The 22,340-nt window shown below is 37.1% G+C and overlaps 1 protein-coding gene across 3 annotated transcripts in view; it reads left to right on the forward strand.

Moving 5' to 3' along the window:
* CDH12 (cadherin 12) overlaps positions 1 to 22,340 on the forward strand; it is a 996,732-nt gene that overhangs the window by 613,491 nt on the left and 360,901 nt on the right. The window contains exon 3 of one of the 3 annotated variants that reach the window (XM_032337714.1): positions 4,355 to 4,501. The exons of 1 other annotated variant lie outside the window; for it this stretch is intronic. The gene's annotated coding sequence lies outside the window, so the exon portion shown is untranslated. Of the gene's footprint in view, positions 1 to 4,024; positions 4,502 to 22,340 lie in introns of those variants that run through there. One more of the 3 variants, XM_032337715.1, reaches the window with a different exon arrangement.

Genomic DNA, 22,340 nt, shown 5'->3' on the forward strand with positions numbered 1-22,340 from the left:
AGTTGAGCCTTCTTTATCTCCAGAAGTTCATAGTATTTCAAATCCATGAGTATGTATGAGTGAAGCCTGGCCTCATTCATGTGAGCTGGCCTCAAAATGGGAACAGTTTACCTTAAGGCTATTAGATTTCAGCCATTCTACCACTGTCCTTACACATAAGTAGAAATAGGTACAATATATGAGAATGGTATGTATAATCTATGAGAACGGTAGTACTCAGCAAGCATTCCTGTGTTAGTATTAGCTAGTGCTACTGATGAAAGTCAATTTGTTATTACTTTGTTAGATTGCTTGCTTGTTCAACTTATTTATTTATTTATTTATTTATTTTTAAAATTTAAAACAACTAACACTAATGTTAGGAGATTTCCTTTCTCTTGATTATTAAATCACCAAGAAAGAAGTAGGGAGGTAATATTTGAATCTGAAGTCCATAGAGAAGAAGAAGGGATTCATACAAGGATCATATGACCAATATCTAATATAGGAGTAGTCAAGAATGCTTTTTTGATCTTGACTATTATTATATGAGAAAAATATAAGAAATCTAAGTGGAGAAATTCCTGTATATATCAATCACAACCTTCCAACCAGCTCAGAATATTTCTCTGTGGAGAAATTCCTGTACATATCAATCACAGCCATCCTACCAGCCGTTACTACATGATAATCTCAACTGTTGCTCTTTAGATGATAATCTCAATTGTCACTCTTTAATACAAACCCAAGTAAATGAAGAAAGAGTGGCTTCCATTTAGATATCCGTTTGAGTCTTTATTGACTGCAACATGACTCAGACAAACATATTATTTGAGGTATGGTGGGAAACAATAACACTGTCTGGAAAGGAAGACATCAGATTTTCCACTAAGAATCAGAGACTAAAGAACAATTACTTCGCTCTTTTTCTTCCTAATTCCCCATCATTAAACTATGAATAAAATACTTCTTGTAATTTATATCAAAAGATTCCCGTAAAAAATCAAATGAGATAATAGGTGGGAAACTTCTTGGCAAAGTTTAAGGACTGAATTAATTTGAGTTATCATCATTCTTTTCTTTTAGACAGAATTTTTATTAGACGCCTTGAAAAAATGTGGTCACAACATTTCTCTGTGAGATTATGAATGTGTCTCATAATTCCGGCAGCGCATATGAAATGGTAGAATTCAAGTGAGGTTTAAGAAACTTCTAGATAATGTAAAAACATGCTAGAAATGAATTTCTCAGGTCCGCAATTCCTATGAGTTTGCTGTTCCATTACTACTGCTGAAGAAGTAATATCAGAATAATATCAGAATAAAATATCAGAAATCATCAAAATTGTGGCCTACTGTATAAGTAAATGTGCTTGATGTACACATCTATTAGGGTAGGGTCCTTTTCCTGTTTAAAAAACATAAAGTATAATTTTTGAAGAAGAGGGAGAATGAATCTTAAAAGGGATTGTATGTGTGTGTGTGCACATGCTAATGAAATTACACCATTTGGAAATTCTAGATTGTTTATTATTTTTTTTTGGCTAAAAAAGTTTTTTGTTGTGGTTTTCTTTTTCTACTAAAAGATATATAACTATTTACTGTGACTAAACTTTTATAGTATAATATTTTATCAGTTACAAGACCTACATTTTTAGAGATACAAATGTATTTTTTCACATTATAAAAACAAGAAAATTTCCTCTTCTTTTAGAATCAGGTATTTTTTTGTGGATGTTGTTCTTGTTGGTTTTAATGTTTGGAAATTTCTAAGCAAGAAGATTTTACTGTTAAAGTGACCTGAGTTTTAATTTTAGATTTGCTCTGTACTGGCTGTGAGGCACTGATAAATTTAGTAAGCTTCTCAGCATCTTAGCTTAATTAATAAAAATTTAAAAAATAATAATGCCTGCTTAATAGGATTGTTCTAAGGATGCCATGGATAACAACTACAGTTAGAGTGCGTGCAGAACGTGTGCCACATGGCAAGCACTTACAAAAAGTATCTATAAGGATGACTGCTCTATCTTTTTCATACTGCCCACCAATGAATAATAACTTACTTTGCTACTCATGAATGTACTTCCACCTAAAATCAATTATTTGTTTAAAAGACTACTGTAGAGTCACTCATATTCTTTGTAGAAAATGTTTAAGGTGAAAGACACTTGGAGTCTATGAGAACAAGAGGACCCATCATTTAGAAATCGCATCAGTGCAAACGTATGCAGTCGGGGCTTTCCAGATAGAAACCATCAACAATAGCACCAAATCAGCTCAACTTAGCCTATGCTTGTTATAGCATTGCTTGCGTAGTTTTTCAAATAGCATTTTAAGTTAGTAGTGACGATAATTCCGAGTGGATAGGGTTCAAAATAAATAAATAAATAAATAAAAAGAAGCACTATCTTAATTAGAAAGTTTTTAGAAGAGGTAGCTATTTAAGATCTTCAGAATGAGCCTTAGACCAATAAGAGAACAGAGTGCTTTAATTGCATGACCACCCAAACATGGGAATCTTAGAATCCATCAGATATTTATTTCCAAGTGCTATGTTAACAATGAGTCAGGATCCTCACAGAAGAATTTGAAGTTGTGTTTCCTGTTGACTATTTATTTACAATTTATGTGCATCAATTTTGATTTAAGCAGCCTCTTTTCTACCAGAACACTCTACGGCCAGTCTATAATTGGATAATGGATTTCCTGCTTAGCAGCTGCAGAAGTTACTCCCTCTCCTGAAGTGTATCGACTGGGTTTCTTTGCCTTCAGGTCTCCCCCTCCACCAGCGGAGGGAGCAAGAGTCCTCCTCTGCAAGGGACACAGGCTCACAGCCCCTTGTCCTGGGGCTTCTCAGCAGTTTCTCTGTTTTAAGTTCAAGTGTCTAGCCTATTATAGCAACTCAGTTACACTGAAGTTTTACTTTGTCCAATAAGTTCCATCAAAGGACTTGTATTTTAATGAAATCTGTTTAAAAAATAAGATTTGAGAAATAAATTCTCTATAATGCTTTGTGCATTCCTTTACTGAAATTTGACATTGTCCTCAGATGTATGTTAATATTAAAACATTATGATGCAAATACAACCCCCCCCCTTCTGTCTGCCTTACACACACACACACATCAAGGGAGTGCCATATGTCCCTAGTGAAACCTACTTGGAAAAGCAGAAATGTTGAACATATCACGCAATACCATTGTGAGAGGACATTTGTCAGTTTTCTCTCTGGCAATGAGATTTTTCTCACCCTCAAGACATGCAAATGACTTTTTTCATCTGTTCTTTTTATGTTATTTGAATAATGTTCTCCTATAGAAGTAAGGGCTGTCAAAAATTAACCATTTGGGACTTCCGTGTTTAGTTATGCCACCTTTTGGAGAAACTAGATCTCTTCAGGGAAGTGGTAACTTTTAAAGTCGGAGATGTTGAACTTCTCAGGTGGTTGGTGGATAAGTATCAGCAGGGTTGTTAACCGCACATGACTATATAAAAATGTATTGCATTTTGGATGCTCTCCTACTCTTGTTTGCTTTAGTTTTAGAAATCACTATTTCAACTGATAATAGAAAAGATGATTCAGTTCAATGTAATATAGTCTCTTGCTACTCAGGTTAATAGTATAATGCAAACGTCTCTGTTAAGTCTGTTGCTAACTTAAAATGCTATCTGAAAAACGACACAAGCAATGCTCTATTCTCCATGCCTTGGTTTGAGTGTTGACATCTGTAAGAAACTGCCAAACAAGCTTATTTAGTATGAATAATTTTAATACATCAGAGAGTTGCACTCTGGAGGGCTGTGATAAACCTCTAAATTCATTTTACGTAGACATAGGTTGAAGTACGCACCAGGCTTGGAGCAAAGACCTATGCAGCTATCTCTTTTATCACATCGCTTTAAACATTCAGCTTTAGGCTTTCCTTGCAAATCAGCTCTATCAGGCTCTTAATTGTTTCACTGTACCTGATCTCTAACAGGAATGCACCTTGCAACGCCGCAGGAGAAAGCCCATTTGTTTAAGTCCTCCGATGGCTTAACAGGGTGGCTAATCTCCTTGCAAATTATAGTCATAGTTGCAGTTCATCCATCAGGCTGGAAAAGACAGGATTCCCAAGTGGCCTCGGAGCCTTTTCCAGTGCCCAGGAGACCCGCCGACCCTCCGCGCGTGTTGCGTGCGCACAGGGAGTGTTTCCCCGCTAATCAGGTCAATGATTATCGCCCGGCTCCGGGGACCTGCCAGGAGCCTATCACAGCAGTTAGGGAGCCACCAAACGCAGCGTGCTGGCGGAGGATCTCCCGTTAGGAAACATCGCTTAGTCCTCATTTACTCACTGGAACCTCTAAGGATTTCAGCTTATCTTTTTGTCCTCGTAGACAGTGAGAGGCTCAGCATAAACAGGGAAAAGACGCACCGCAGGCAGCTACTTGGAGAGTGTTGATTGAAAACTTGGATCTCCCCACCCCATTCACGGTTGATTTGACTGATGTCTCACCTCATTCACAGAGAATATTTCAATTAAGGTAAGTGCTGCTAGATCTGAGCTGCACCGCGCTGAATTTCTGCATGGAAAGTTCTAACCGACTAAACTGACATTCTGCACTGCAGCAACTCACTGTTTATGTCAGGAGAAGGCTTAGTTTATAAGCAAGTGTCCTAGAATGAAAACCGGCATTGGGGGATAGTGATGTTTCAGGGCAATTTCTTTTGGAATCCAGGCATGCTGCCTTGCATCAAGAGAAAATAAAGGGAAATAATGAAAAGAGCATTAATTTCTCATTTTACCTTTTTAGTAATCTAGAGAACTGTGCCGCCCTAAGGTAACTTGATTTTGATTGAAGTGTTTTGTTGATGTCATATGGTTAAATCTCCGAGTGGAAAAGCTTCAAAGTTAAATTAGATGGAAAGAAAATTTGCAAATGAGAGCTGAGATTTTGTGCAGCTTTCTACTTTACCAATGTTCCTGGGCTCTCTCTGGGTTAAAGGATTTAGGGCTAATCCCCTGAATGTTTTAATAGTGTCCATTTAGGAATGAAAGTATAAATGGTAAAGTTTCTGATATAGCTGTTTAAAAAAAACCCAAAATAATTAATATATTACTGATATGATTTATAGCTCTTCTACAAGAGACAGATTTCTTTTATGAAATAGATTAATAAAAAGGAAAGTAAATAAAATTGACTTCTTCCTAAAATGCTTGCTTTTGAAAGAATTCTTCAGTAAGAGATTATGTTCAGGTGTTTATTGAAACCCTGGCTTTTATGTTAGAGGTTGCGCTTGTTATCAAACTCAAGTGAATTGAGGTTAAGCTTGATTGTACATAGTTTAGGGCAATTATCTAGATAATTAGGATAAACTAGTCCCCATTATTTCTTCTACAACTGTTTTTTCTCATAAGTTTGTTAAGAACATCTAGAGAGAATGGAAGAATTTTTTTTTCAAAGTTAAGTTTAATTATTTGAACTTTTTCTTTTCTACTTAACTTTGCACATATACACTAATGGTATTATCCTATATTATGGTAAATCTCTATGTAACCAAGAATAATAAAATAATGTTATCACTATAATTATATATGATGGGTTGATTAGCACCCTAAGCATGCGAGTGAATAATAGCAACCACTTACCTTGTTATAATGTAGTACTTCAAAATGATTTTCAAATAATAAAACATTATTTAAAGTATAAGTACAAATCATTATAATACCCAAACTGAATTTCAATAAATAATCTCTTATGCCAAGACTTAATCTAAATATCTAATAAATATCTAGCTGTTTCCGTGTAAAGACTTATAATAGTATCCTAAATGTGCTTTATAGAATGAGCACTCATATTTCATGAAATGGTGATTCCACCTTCCTCCTAGTGGTATCCTGAGATGTAACATTTTATAAAGATGTCAAAATACCCTTTATCTTAATTGGCTATCCTTCTGAAATTCTCTAGAGAACTTTTCAGGCTGATGTTGATGTTGTTGCTTCTCTCACAGGAATAAAATATTTTGGGGATACCCATAGGTGCTGACATGTATTTGCTGGGTGTCTGTATGTTTTTAGCCAAAGCCTGAGGACATTTAGCTACCTCTGTTGCCCTGAGACTTCTATCTCTTTATCTCCAGGGAGTTGGTTTCTCAACTGATTTGACACCTGAGAAAAGTGTGTTGACTACAGTTCATTGTTACTGGGTTTGGGGCTGCTTCTTCCTTTCATTTATTTATTTACTTGTTTAGCAACTCTGATAAACAGAAAGAGGCAACATTAATCACAAAAAGCCACATTTGCTATTACCAAACTTGTACATGGCTTAAACTAGCTTTGTATTATAGACTATACTTGCACCAAGTTCCAAAGTGGTGGTGGTATCTTACCCAGTGAACTTTTTTTGGATGTACTTAATTGACGTATATGACCATTGAAAGATGTGGTAGTGTATAATGAAATATTTAAGTCTAAAAAATGAAGGCAATTGTAGTTCTCTTTCAAGAAGTTAGACCTAAGTTGTTAAAGGGGTTTTACCATTGTAGATGTTGTCTTGATTGGCATCATGCAGGCTGAAAAGAAAAATGGAGAAAATCTTGGGTACAGTTGAGAATTAGGAGCTGTAGCACCTTGAGAATTAGGAACTATAGCACCTGACTCCTCAATCAGATTTCCCTTTTTGTTTTCCTTTGCTTATTATATTATCCCCAGGTGCCACTTTACCTTTAGATTCTATATTGAACCTCATTCTTCATTGATTTGACAGTAATTTATTCCTACTGTGAGATCAGAAAGCATCTTATAGGATAAGTTCATTTAGAGCAGACAGTTTCAAAATTTAAACCAAAAAGTCTGTTAAAACTTTCCTTATGATTTATAACCTGCTTTTTAGTATGTGGTAGTTTCAATAAAAGACAATGGGGAGAGGCAGTATCTTACAGGTTTTCTAAATACCAAACAGCTGGGATACAAACTTTGTATGTATGGTTTTCTAATCATTAAGTCAAAATGATTACATAGAGGTTATTTACTTCAATTCTCCAAAGAAAATATGGGGGCTGGGAAAAGATAGGTAACTGAGGCAAGGGGAGACTATAGTTAATGGACTTAAGATTTATACTTAGATCAGGCTGTATTTAAATCTCCTAATATTTGTGCTCTAACTTTTTTATCACGTAGTATGTGGTGATACTTTCCAGTGTTTGATGTGACACTCGTGAATATTTTAAGATGATTTTTTTAGGATTATACAGCTTAATTATATCACCTTCAAAATAGTTTAACTCTTAGTTTACTTAAAATAAATGACTTTATAAATCCCATAGCTGCCACTCTTTGAAGCAAGCATATACTTTGTTCTTTTTGTTTCCTAAAGAGGTCAGTGCACAAATCCCTGCATCAAGCTGATTCTGATTACCATGGACAGATAAAGTTCTCTGCTCTATGAATAATCAGCACTGAAATTTAGTATCAGGAGGAGTAGACATACTCAGAATAAAATCAAATTTTAAAGTGTGATATAAATTCAATGTCACTTATTTGAAATAAGATTAAAAGGAAGTTAAGGAGAATTCATGTTCATGGCAAAAGACATTCATAATATTAGAAAAGATAAAAAGATGAACAGTTGGAATTGAATGTCAGAAAGTGGACTAAAAAATTAATATTTATGGGAGCCTGGCTGGCCCAGTGGGTTAAGCCTCTGCCTTTGACTCAGGTCGTGATCTCAGGGTCCTAGGATCGAGCCCCATATCAGGCTCTCTGCTCAGCTTCTTGCTTCCCCCCCCCCCCCCGCCTCTCTACCTACTTGTGATCTTTGTCTGCCAAATAAATAAATAAAATCTTTTAAAAAAATAATATTTAAATGTACAGAAGTCTGTTCTACTGATTTTATATAAATCTTCCCATGTGTACGCAGAGATTTCCTATAGTTAATTTTGCTTTGTGACAAGATTATCCAAACCAAAATTGTGTCCAGTCTTTGACAAAAAAGAAGTGATTTTGCAAAATTAGGATTGACCTGGAAAATCTGTTATGATTAGCTGTGATATCCAAAGACATACTGAGATGGTAACTGGAATTTAGGTAGCATAGTTACAATATATCATTTATTAAGCTCCAGAATGTTCTCGAACATTTAAAAAGATAACAGATATTGTGAATAATGGATTCAATAATGATTAAAAACATTATATACACATATATATGTATGTATGTGTGTGTGTGTGTGTGTGTATATATATATATATATATATATATATATATATATATATAATCCAACTTCCAGGCAACTTACTTTCCATTCTCTCATTTTTTTTGGCAAGTGATTGGCTTATCCTAGTTGGATGTAAGAATAACAGAAAAATGAAGTATCTATAGATAATCCCCTCTATTACTATGCCAAAGGAAAGGACATGATCTGTAAAAAATAGTATTGCAAAAGAGTTTGTTATGTCCACAATGCATAGATCTCTTCATCCAGAAAGCAAGACTGTGTGTCTAGGCCCCCCGTGCACAGTAAATTGGACGGGAGATATAAGACAATCATCTCCACAATGACCAATGGCTACCATGTGGATTACATAAGAACTTTGCCAATATAGGAAGCTCTCTATACCTGATCTGGTGACCTTCACTATGAAATACAAGTTGATAACAGGAGTTGGTGAGGAAAAAGCAGATGTTGGAAAACATCGAGGTGGTAGTCTGCAAAAACCATGAAGAAGCTGAAGTCATAAGATTGGTAGCAAGGAAAGAAGAGGTAATTGCCTTAGGTCAGTTAGAAGAGACACATTTGCTGACTCATGATGGCTAAGCACAAGAAAGAGTACTTCCTTACAGAGGGGCAACGAGTCTTGGTTATCCTGGGTGATATTTCAGACACACTATGCAGTGGTCAGACTTTTTCCTGTTTTCCACTTTTTTCTCACTGGTTGCAGTTCCATTTACTAACTTAAGCTGAGAAAATCTCTGTTTCTTAGAAATCAAAGATTATACCTGGCCCAACGTCAGAGGTATTCATGGTCTCTTTCATTAGAAAATGGATAAGGGCAGGAATGTGTTGTGGTTATAAATATAAGGTCTGGATTCAACTACCTGGGTTCACATGACCACTGAGGCTACTTACTTCCTAGTTCTGTGACCTTGGGAAAATCAGTGAAGGTGTCTAAACTTTGTTTTTTTTGTGATTTTTAAAATGGATCATCTAAGGATAGTACTGTAATCTCATAGCACTGTTGTGTGAAGTAAAGGAAACAATTGAGATAATATAGTGGCTCAGGTGATCAGGAAATGATAATTATTATAAATAAGAAACCTTATGATGAGTCCCTCACTTAATCTGTCGAGTGGGGAAAATTAGGGATATTATCTCTCTTTAGCAACAATGCACACCTGGACCTTACCAGAAGCTTCTGGAACCACTTCTTGACACTGTGTTCATAACAGTATTTAAATTTTAGGAACATGTAATTTTTTTCTATTGGATTTAGACAGATGAGTGGATGTTTCTTGAAAGAAAATAATTCAGTAGACAGTTTATAGAAAACCTATTTTTGTCAATGGTTGTTTGCATGCACAAAACCAGCTGAATAGTAGAGCATAAAGATATTGTAGAGACTGCAAAGTTGAAAATTTTTGCTCTTTATCTCTTGCAGAAGTTAACTGACTCCTTGTTTAAAAGAGAAACTAATTCTATGTTGCATGATTTTTTTTATTATAAGCATAATAAATATTTGGTGGAATACTTTTTAAATGTTTTGAAGATAATTATCTAAATGTCTATTTCCAGATAGTTTCAAGCTTATTTTCTCTTCTTCAAGAACTCACCCATATTTTACTATGGGATTTCAATCTTCTAATTATAAATGTTAAATTTTGCATATATATATGCAAAAATATTCTATATTTTGCATCAATTGATTCAAGTAATAAGCATAGTGAAACTGTAGTTTTCCAAATGAATTCATTGTTTTCCATCCTCCAAGTCATACATTCTTGTGTTTTGGCATATATAGGAATCAATGACTATGTGCCTTAAAATAGCAGCTTCCTGGGTCTCATATCTGAAGTATTTGATTTAGTATGTCTGAGAAAGAGCCCAGCCCACAGTTTTGACATATGAAGGTTAGTCTGATAAAATTAGAATATATAGGAATGTGTCCTAATTACTGGATTTTAAACAATTTCCCAGGTAATTCTGATATTCCGACAAAGTTGAGGGTTACTGCTGTAGATGAGTAACTCCAAACTTGAATGGGCATGCAAATTATCTGGGGCTCCTGGTCAAATGTTCCTGGAGTGGTACCTGAGATTGTGTATTTCTCATAACCTCCCAGAGATACCAGAGCTGCTGATCAGTGAGAAATGCTGTTCTCATTCTGGCCCCACTCTGCCCTATGGTTGCCCGGGTGGGTAAATTTTCAAGGACCTAATGTAAGATGTGACTTATAGCCCAGCTTACCTGAGTCAAAGGTTGACGAAACATCTCAAGAAACAATTTCCTTTGTGGAAGGGTGATGGGAAGTTCTGAGCCAGGTCAAAATTGAGAAATATTTTTCTAATCTATTGTGAATTCCTACCGACGCACTCTGGAAATAGAATAATTTGGTGCTTTTAGAAAGCAACATATTTAGGTACTCGCTGCTGGTATTTAATTATTTTCAGTAAAGGTAATTGTTGGGTGGTAATTGGTGCTTTCCAACTCTACTGGCCAATGTGTAAAAATTTATGGTTTTAGCACCATCTAGGATAACTCCATACCAAAGTACCAAACTTATCAGAAAATTCTGACTTCTTGGACGGAGTTTCATTTCTCTTCATCTTGGGAATGCAGTCCTGGGCATCATTATTTGTCAGTCCCACTTTTTTCTCTCCCTAAACAAACACAGCAAGGATATTGATTTCATCTCTTTCCTCTATTTATTTATTTTCTATTTCCAACTGTCATATTATCTTTTTATTGTAGATTTTGATCAAATCTACAAAACACCAGAGGAAATATCATATTTCATTAATATAGACACAAATTTTGGATAATTGGTGTTACATTTTTAAATTACAAACCTGTCCATTAAAGTCCCTATTAATCCTCTTTAATTTTTTCTTCTAGAATGTTTAACATTGTTTAACAAGTTTAATGTTTAACAAGTTACATGTGTAATGTTTAACAAGTTACACTTGTTAACTTATTTGATTATTCTTTGTTTCCCCTCTCACATTAAACATTAGAAAGTAATGTCTGCAAAGGCAGGTTTTGTTTCTTTTATTCATAGCTACAGTCCAGTGCCTAGAATGGTGCCCAGTATAGAGCAGATTCTCAGAAAATATCCGTTGAACAGAGAATGTATGGATGTTCCAAATGAATCAATAAATTACGTAGTCCATGTGTTAGCATTGAGGCAAGTACCTAAATAACCATAGTTGTGCTTTTGCTTAGAAAGGTAAGATTCAAGCACATTTCTCAGAAGGCTTACATTTAATCCATTTACTTTACTCACTTATTATCGTGTCCCTCTTAAGTATCATTCTGTTAGATTCCAGGGACATATATTGATGAGCATGATGAGTTCATAATGTATTCTGCCTACTGGTGGGGGGAGGGGTGGAGCGTCAGACAACAGAAAAGTCAGTTACAATATTCTCTCGTGTCCAGTCATAGACTATATGTACAAGGTGTTATTAATCACAGAGTAGCTGCTGACTTAACTCTAAGGGACCATAAGAAATTTCTGAGAAGTTACCTGAGCTATAAATTGAAGGATACCTTGCATTTCAACAGATAGAAGAAGAGGCAGGGTAGTAAGCTCCTAACAGAAGTTATGCCATGTGCCAAAACGCAGAGATATGATGAGAGAATCCCAACCACCTTCCAGGAGCACATTAGTTTCTTATAACATGACAATGTAATGTCATATGTGTAAGAAGAGGCAACTTCATATTTGCTTTGTGCGACGAGTTTAAACCTTCCAGAAACAGTGGGCTCCTATTAAAGCATGAGAGAAAGAGAGAGATAGATATATTGGTGCTCTATTCTGAATCTTGCATTTTGTTCTTCACTACTTCAAGTTGGAAAAATAAATATATTCCATTATATATATTTATTATATATATTTCAATATATATAATTTCATTACATATATTTTCATTTTATATATATATAACTATATATATATACATCTATATTTACACACATATGTGTGTATATACATATGCACATGTGTATGTGTACGTGTGTTTGTGTATATAATTAAAAACAAAACAAAAATACACCAGAGAAAATTCTTTTTTGATGGGACTCAAGGGAGAGAGACACTCTTTTTTTTTTATTATTTATTTGACAGACAGAGAGCACAGGTAGGCAGAGACACAGGCAGAGAGGAGGCAGAGAGAGAGGAGGAAGCAGGCCCCCTGCCGAGCAGGGAGCCCGATTCGGGGCTCGATCCCAGGACTCTGGGATCATGACCTGAGCCGAAGGCAGAGGATTAACCCACTGAGCCACCCAGGCACCCCAGAGAGAGACACTCTTAAAAAGCTGCACCAAGGATAGACGAAAGTGCAGATGTTAAAACCAATAAGTGGTTGAATGAGGATGAATTTGGACAACTGTGTATCCATATGTAACTTTCAAGGACTCTATGACATGATTAGGTGAACACATTTCCGTTTCAGAATTTAGGAAAAATGGCAGACAATGGATGGCCATAGCTGCTTGTATGGACACGGAGAAATCTTCACATTCTCTTTCCTCCAGATTGTAATCTAAAAGAAAAGGCCATCTTCTTGCCTCTGCCCCTGGATAATCAAACTCAAAATGAACTATTCAAACACAATGTCACTCACATTCTTAGGAGGATAACATTTTGACCCTTTCACTTTAGAAGTAGGAGGATGGGGGTTACTCTGGCCGAAACTCTGCCTCTTCTGTGCGGTACTTTGTCGTTGTGAATGGTGGCTGAAATTTAACAGGAGGTGTCTTTAATCCCAGACACTTTGTCTGAACCATTCCTCACAAAACAGCACATCCTCCCTTTGTTTCTCTTTACTGCTCATCAGACCTTTAACACTTATTGCCGATAATGGGTTCTTCAATGGGACTCTAAGCTCTGTAAAGATAAAAACCTTGCTTTGTTCGCTGCTGAAGACTCAGAACCTAGATTATGGACTATGATGCAGTTAGTACCAATAACATATTTATAAGAAGGAAAGGAAGCAGGAAGGAATGGAGGAGGGCAGAGAAGGAAGGATCAAAACATCTCCTCTTGACCTCCAAACCTTTCTGCTCTCTCTGCGCCGTCTCAGTGAATGACACTGTAACCTATCCAGTGTGTCACATTAGGTCCCCAGCTCTCATTTTCGCCTTTCCACGTCTCACACCTGCAAGAGCCAATCTAGTTCTTTCATTCTACCATCCAGATCTCTCTTACATGGGTCTTCACCTTTGTCTCTCCACAGTCCCCACCTCCTTCATCGGTGACTTGTTTATGTTATAAAGTAATGCCCCTTACTGCCAGAATATTGACCTCTGTACATACAAGCTTGATCTTATTATCCCTGTGGTAAAAGCTTCCCTTATAATGCAGGTCAAACCTTCATGGGCATTCATTTATAGGCAAGGTCTAAGATATCACATCCTTTCAAGACTTGCCTAACCTCTACCGGTTTATTTTTCAGCCATCTTTGGTTTCTTTATTGCTGAGATTTCATTTTTTTCTGCCTGGCATATTAGGTTGACTTTTTGCCTGGCTTAATCTCTTGGCCCTTAGAACAGACGACGTCATTTCATCCTAATAGTTTTTGGCCCCTACCAGTTTAGTGAAAATGCCCCTCCTACCGATTTCCATAACACAGCCTATGCCATTTCCAATCACAGAAACTCATTACATCATTTAGTAATGCAAAATTCCAAACTCTGATGGTAGGCTCTAGGCCCCTGTCGCTCACTACTGTATTCCCAGTAACCGGCACTAATTTACACAAATCAATTGTAAAAAAGGACAGGTAATGTAATTCTCTGAATCCAAAAACTATCATTTCTTGAATTGTGAAAAAAGGACAGGTAATGTAATTCTCTGAATTCAAAAACCATCATTTCTTCATAAGTTTCTCCCTTCCACTTGGGCAGTTAAATTCCTGCCATTCTGAATAGAATTGTATTCCTCTATGTCACCTTTAGAAATGTCAAAAAAAAAAACAAAACACAAAAATATGGTGACAATTAAGTTAATTTAAAAATTTGTCATGCCTGGAACCACTGAAAATTTGTTTAATGCATTTCATCCATTTTATCCACCTTATGGACTGTGTAGATATCTTATCCTTTAATGAACAGTAAAAATTGTTCACACACGTTTGGTAAAGGTCACCTATTTTCAATCAGCACCTTTCTGTGTAATAATTGGGTGACATTTCTCATCCGTCTGTGATCAATGAACATGCATATTTTAACTCAAAAGTCCATTCTCTTTAAAACTATCACTCTTACAGCTTATTTCATAAATTTCATAACTAGGTGATATTTAGTGCAGGGAAATTACACTAACTCTTATTCTTGGGGCTTTTGATCTTTAGAGGAAAATAATCGGCAGAACAAACAATAAGAATGGCCTCTTCTGAAGACTTGTAGTCAAAAAGTGCATCCTGAATAGATATTCTTTGGTGTCTCATGTTTAAGGAATAATTACACTGTTATATTTAATATTACCATAATTAAACTGTATTTTACTACTTGTCCTGTAGATGAGGTGAGGTGAAATGCTCTAAAAATCAATATAGAGTAAACAACGGCATTAATTCTGGAAAATATTTCTTTCGCAGATACTTAGAGGCAATCTTCCTTGGAACCATAATCCTCAAAAAGAAATCACAGCCCTCACAGAAGCAGTTTAGGTCATCTGGGTCTAGGTCTCTGGATTTTTCTAAAAGCCTTCAACAAGGCACAAATGACATTTTAAATAGCTTGTCAGGAAAAGAAGTGATTTTTAATGCAGATCCACCAAATATAATGTTTTTTATCAGTGCCCCCAAAGGCAAACATCTGAAAGGCAGAGAAAAACATAATACCAAGATAAATGTTGTGACTAGTGTCTAAAGAGGAATATAATATTAAGATAATACAGAAATATTTCTTGTCAGGGAAAAAAAAAAAAAGGAGAGTAAACCAGTTTAATATCCTACAATTCTATAATTTACTCTGAAGTATAATTAAACATTGGGATTTTTTTTTTTCCTTACCAGACGCTAAGCCAATTTATTTTTAACACATTTTAGGAAAAAAAATCCCCTCCCCCAAACAAACTAACAAAAAACCCCAAACCATTTATGCTCTGATCACAGACATGGGGAAAGGAGCCCAGCACAGTTAAGCAGCAGTGAATGCAAAGTTAACACAAAAACTCTCAGGCAAAGTAATGAAAGTGTTAGACTGATTCTTTCAAAGAAGTAAAGCCTGTCATGTAATGATGATTTATGTTACTCTTGGTCTTGATCAATGTACCAACTTATGAAGCTAGCGGCCTCTATTACCCACTACTTCCTTCTAGACCTTTCTTAGTCCAGTTTTTACAGACTCTTGGGTTATCTGCCTCTCATGATGAAGTAGCCAGACACCTGTAGACCTAGAGTCCCTTTATTGTCTTTTACTTGTGTGTCTTTGGTAGCACTATTTTGCTCAAGAAGTTTGGTGAACGGTTTCAAAACAACAGTAAAGTTAAAATGTTTTGGCTCTCAAAGGCATTCATTCTTCTGTGGAGGAACCTGACTGGGACAATTTCCCCTATTTTAGGCCAAGTTCTCTATTCATAGATACCATATTCCTCAGAACCATATAAATCAAATATTGATTCTTTGACTCTATTCAGTTGGTTCTAAAAAGTGGGATTATAAATTAATTAGCAAATCAATAAGCAAGATAAAATTCTTCTTCTATACAAAAACCTCCTAAATTTATCAATGGTACCCAATCCTTACTCCTTCATTGCCTTTTATATAGTTAGTGCCTGGGTTCACACACCTCTCTAGTGTCCCCTTTGGACACATTGCAGCCTGAGGTTACTAAAGGACCATTCATTCTCTTTCCTCTGACCCATACTGAATAACAACAACAACAACAACAACAAAATCTCGCCCTATTTTCCCTCTCTCCTTGCCCTCCAAGAAAATTAAACATTCTCCAGGGTTGGTAAACATTTCAAAATGTTGATGGTTGGTAAAGAGGGTGACCCTGGTTGTGTTGTACTCACTGAAATGTTGAATAGACTTTGCATTCCAAGAGGAAGTTCCAGGAGTAAAAACATTTTTGTTCTCATGGAGCCATCATCAATGAAAGGAAAAATATGGTTGAAAAATATCAGCCTCGAGACTTGTGTATAAACTCCTTGTTGGATATAGCAGAATTCTTATAGTGAGGTAGTAATAAAAAGTAGGATTTCCATAGGTCCTGCAGCTACAAAACTAAGTCTGACAAGAAGCATAACAACACATGCAAATGGAAAACGCTCAGCGTTCGGGTTGCCAGACATAATTTAAAAAGTAGAAACAGTGTGTTAGGCACTATGCTCCTTTGGTGTTAGTTATGGTTCCTATATAAAAATAAAAATATTGAAGAATGTCACTAGTGCCTGTTTGTAGTGTTTTCCAATAGGTACATTGTCAGATAACGTAACTACCAATCTACATATCATGTTCATAAAAGGTGTGCATTTGGTGTGCAAGATGCATTTGAAGCCAATCTCCACCCTGTTCATAATTATATACAACAAGGGCCGCTAAGCATCTGCCTTCCTCTCAAGTCATGATCTTGGGATCCTGGGATATGCCACATCAGGCTCCCTACTCAGTGGGAATTCTGCTTCTCCCTCTCTCTCTGTCCTCCTCTGCATTTGTTCTCTCTCTTTTTCTCTCAAATGAATAAATTAAAACATTTAAAAGAATAATTATATAGAATGAAAGTACAAGGAAAAGAATCATAATGTTGTAGCATTATTCACTTAGGCAACATAATGAGTGCTTCTCCTTGGGGGTTGGTTAACAGAGAAGGGGTTAAAAAAAAAAAAAAAGGATGCTTTTAAGGTGCTAGAAACGGGCACTTTCCTGGGGATGGTTATTACATGGTTAGGTAGGAAGGAAGATAGGTAAACACTTACATAGTGTGTTTAAAAAAATAAAGAAATTATGCTGCATGGTGAGCTTAGAATTTTGTTGTAATTATAAATAAAAATCTTGTATTTTTTTTCAAATATGATGGAAACTTTTTTTTTTAAGATTTTACTTATTTATTTATTTATTTGACAGACAAAGATCACAAGTAGGCAGAGAGGAAGGCAGAGAGAGGAAGAAAAGGCTCCCCGCTGAGCAGAGAGCCCGATGCGGGACTCGATCCCAGGACCCTGAGATCATGACCTGAGCTGAAGACAGAGGCTTAACCCATTGAGCCACCCAGGTGCCCCAGGAGGCTGATTTTTATTGTGACAGAAGTAATACGTATTTTATTGGATTCTTTTAATCATAATGAATTTTATTCCACCAATTTGCAAGTGAAGAGTGCCATGAAAAGTCTTCTATAGTCTTCAGACTGATAGTACAGAGCTACATAAGAAAAGAGAGAAGTGTGCAAGAACTGTCTGCAGGAAGCATACAGATTTATAAATCAGAAAATTCATATTTTTGACAGTTTATAAATTTTAAAGGCAATGATTTTGTGTATGAGGAGATCATCTTGGGAGAGCTTGAAGCAGAAATGAAATAATTGCCCCAGACATTTTACTGTACAGATGTATTTTAGCAAAAAGTGATAACAACATCATAATCTTAAATGAGACTCTGCAACAAGGGCTCTTTCCTGATACATGATTCCATAAAAAGCAATAAAAGCCAATTTAGAATAAAACAGAAGAGTTGCCTATACAGACTACAAGTAATGCTGCTGAAATCTACATCTCGTCATAAGCATCTCCTTGGAGCTATTTGACAAAATCTGCACTTCCCAATATTATTTCCACCCTTTAATTTGGGGTTCTAAAGGCCCTACTGTTAGAAATGCAGCTAGCAGGCCACCTGGGTGGATCAGAGGTTTAAGCATCTCACTCTTGATTTTTACTGAAGTCGTGATCTCAGGGTCCTGAAATCCAGCTCCAGGTGGGGAGTCTGCTTGAGAGTCTCTCTCTCCCTCTCTGCCCCTCCCCCTGCTCACGCACTATCCCTCTCTCTCTCTCTCAAATGAATAAATAAATTAAAAGAAAAAAGAAATGCAACTTGCTGTTTCTTACTAATCCGTATCTTGTCATGGTGCATTTTCAACTGTTTGGCATTGAGAAAATGAGACTGGTGTGCTCTGAACACCAAGTGTTAGTAGAAAGTGGAAAGGTCGATCATGTGAGATAAAGCAAGAGAAGACTCAGCAAGGAGCTACAGTATGTCACAAACTCACTGGTACTTAACCCTGAGGAAGAGGACAGAACCGAGGAACAAGGGAAAGGGTACAGAGAAACCTAACCGAGGCTCTGTTAGGAAAGGTCCAAGCTCCGTCTGTGGGTTGGAGTAAATCCCGTTGTTCCCTTTGCAGGTACCCATTTTATGGGAACACGTAAGGAGATTTTGGAAGCTGTGTAACGTCCTCCACCTACTTGAGGTCAGTTCAGGTGACTGTAGATGTAGCTTGCCTACCAGATGCTACCGGGAATGCAGTACTACAGAGAGTAATAGAGAGAATTCTATTTTTTCCTTAAAAATATATGTATATATGTAAGAGATCTTAATCTCATAAAACAAACTGAGGGTTGTGGTGGGGAGGGGGATAGGGAGAGGGTGGTTGGGTTACAGACATTGGGGAAGGTATGTGCTATGATGAGTGCTGTGAAGTGTGTAAACCTGGCAATTCACAGACCTGTACCCCTGGGGCTAATAATACATTCTGTATTAATAAAAAGTTAAAAATTAAAAAATATATGTGTGTGTGTGTATATATATATATATAGTTTATGCATATAAAAGTATATGTATATATACACATGTACACATATACACACATATATGCATTTAAATACATATATACACACTGTTTCTGGATTTTCCCAGGACTTCTGGAATATAATGTACAAAGTGAGAGGTAACTTGTTCTTATGTTCTTATTTAATCCCATCTAGGCACCTAGAATTAAATCCTGTGATGAGTGGCTTCTTCTCTTTTGTTATTAGTAACAGGTCAATGCTGGGAAAATATGATTGAGTGTGTGTGCAAGAGAGAGAGAAAGAGAGGAGAGAGAGACACCATACAGAGAAAGGAGTGAACATTTTACCCCCAGACTCTGATTCCCTCATGATAAGCTAAATTCAGAAACAAGAGTAAAAGGGAAAAAAAACCTGGCAGATCATTCCCCATTTTGCAGAGAATTATGGAAGAAGAAAAATCTTCACAAGGAACAAATCTGGTGGCCATAGTGTAAGAGTCAGAGGGCTTTTTCTTTCTTTGTGTGTAAAAGGCATAAGTTATATATTTTAATATTTCATCATTGGTTGTTTTGAGAATTAAATGAGATAAAGTGTGGGAAAATACCCATCATAGTACCTGATGCATAGTGATTGGTCAAAGAAAAAACAAGAATTGTTTTTCCTTTGCCTTTCCCAGCCTTAATGGGGTCACCAGGAAGCATGGCCAGGACTGCAAAGTAGAGTGGAAAGCTGTAGTGATGTGAAATGAAAACAGTGGGTTTTCAGTTCAACAGATGGAAATTTCAGTCGACTCCATGACTTACTACCGATGCAATTTTAGGCATTTTTTTTTCCTTTTCTTTCTCTAGCATACAGATAAATTATTCATGACTTCAGAGGTGGTTCTGTATTGAGATGCCAGAGTAAATGAGCTTAACAAAGTGCCTGACTTATAGCAAGCACAGTGCTGGTGTAGATGGAATTATTATATGAACTGGATGGCCCAGGCCACCATCTTTTGCTGGCATTCCCCACGTGTTCTAGGTTTTAGAGTTAATCAAGATCTTTACTCCTGGCCCCTAGTTACCACCTTGACCCCCAGTGTCTCTGCTAATTTCAAGCTAAGAAAACCATCGTCTCGTTTTCCCAGATGAAAAATTAACTTATATTGAGTTGAGACTCATGGCAACTCAGATGTCTAGACCTGACATTGTAAAAGAGGATCTGATTTTCATCCCTACTGCCTTTATGATGGCTTGGGACCCACCGCCTTGATTGCTGAACCTGAGCCACTCAAGTCTTCCTGGGGCTGGTTTTGAAAACTCCCAAGGTGCTCATTCGTGTTCCCAGTAACAAGATTCTTGAGTTTCCCTCCTCTGACCTCCTGCCTTCTGCCAGGCAAGACCCCCCACTGCTAATGTCTCTTAGGACACGGAAGCTCCTCTGGGCAACACCGTTCCCTGTTCTGGTCTCCATTGCTCATACAATTACAGCTACAGGAAAAGAGCACGATCCTTCCCGTTGTGTCTTCTTAACCACAGCTTGAACATGGGATTTTCCTTAAGCCATAGAGCACTTGCAGACCAATTGACAAGTTTTTTTCATAAAGTAAAGAAATAGTGATAGGGAGTAAGATCAAGAAGACATAAAAGAAAGTGACAGGCGATGTGTCAGCTCTCAAGCCCGCAGGCCTGGTACCTGGCTGTGTCGTCTCTCTTAAGCCTCCCCTTGTCATTGGCCATAGGTCCGCCTTCTTTTCCCAACTGGACTACATTCAGATAGATCTTTTGGCACTGAGGCCAGGACTCAGCTCAGCAAACTGTCAGAGATGGAACTCCAGACTCCATCCTAGGCCTGATTGATTTTGAAACCCTCATTTTCATTTCCAGATTCTAACATGTGTGGAGAATATCTACTTATTTCAATTTAAAACAAATGAAAACAAACAAACAAAAAAACTTATTTACTTCTACCCACTAAGCTAGTCTTAATAGAAAAAATAGAAGAAAATAATCCTGCATAAATTCAATCTGTATCAGCAATTCCTAAAAATCACACCTTATGCAGGCTGTCATTTGTCCAGGAAGTTGAACTGTGCCAACCCAGGTTGTCCATCTTTCTGCAGGGAAATGGTGCAGTGGAGTCCACTGGTCCATTCAGAAATCCTCGTGGGTCTTTGCTCCTAGGAAACAACTACATGAACAATCATGCAAGCATGGATCTCCCTGAGAATTTGCCTAACAAATCTGGCTGCTTAAATAAATTTGTGCACAGACAAAGCAACAATCTGGAAAAAAAAATATAACTCTAATCTCTAAGAGCAGAAAGATGAGCTTCTCATTCTAAGTGATACACATTGAAGAAGTAGGTTGACATCCACCACAAAGAGGAATTCTAACCCACAGGTCTCTCTTGAATCCACTTGTAATCTTCAGTGCTTGAGAAGTGGGCAGCAAAAAGGGAGTCGGTATATGCTGTTGAAAGCATAAAGGAAAGAGGGGTTTTCCCATCATCTAACATTTAGAGCTTCAAAAACCACTACAGGGGAATTTGGTTTCAGCCGGTTAACCCTATTACATCTCTTCGTGCTCTTGGTTAGATTTCTGAATGTGTTTTCTCCTAGAAACGTTAAGCCCAAATTTGGGAAGTTATAATACCTTAGTTCATGTTAGACTTCATACATGCAAACTGGTAAGAACATTTAGTATTCAAAAATCAGCAAGAGACCTATTTGTAAGACTCCAATTTGTGAGTCAGATAAGCTGAAATCTGTTTGTAAAACCTACCATATTCCCCAGCAGATCTCTTTGAAAGCTGAGTATCTTCTGTTATCTCAGCTGTGGTCACTTTCCCCCAACACTTGCTCCGTGCACCATGCTTCTCAGTTGTGCCTCTGGATTCCTTAACGTTAGAACCCCATCTGCGTATTTGCTGTTTCTCTCTTCAAGTCAGGCCTTCCTTCTTGTAGAAGGAAGATCAGCTTCCTTGTCAAAATCCTGGCCTCTAGTCTCTTCTCTTTCATGACCAGCCTCCCCATGACAGCTATGATCCATGTAAATTACAAAATTGAACCTCGCCGCTTTCCCGTGGAAAGCCTCCACTGGCTCTCTGTTGCTATAAATGAGCTCCAGTCTTTCCAGTCATGGAAAATGAGGACACATCCCCAGCGTCACCCATCCCCTTTCTCTCTTGCCTTCCCTTTCCCTGCTCAGTACTCTTCAGTCCCTGTGAATCATTTGCAGTCACATGATTGAGAATGTCTGTGCACCTGCTCAGACTCCTAATGGTATTTTTGGCCCCTGCGCTGTCCACAGTGCTTGAAATATCTCTGCGTTTCTCCTTCTTAGCCTTGTACTCCTCCATAACTTTTCTGGATAATTCGTGCTCTCTCTTGGAAACTCAGAAATGACATCATTTCCCCCGGGGAAGCTCTTTACTATAGGAGCCCTACTGTGT

This window comes from Mustela erminea, chromosome 3, assembly GCF_009829155.1.
Source record: "Mustela erminea isolate mMusErm1 chromosome 3, mMusErm1.Pri, whole genome shotgun sequence".
In the NCBI taxonomy this organism is placed as follows: domain Eukaryota; kingdom Metazoa; phylum Chordata; class Mammalia; order Carnivora; family Mustelidae; genus Mustela; species Mustela erminea.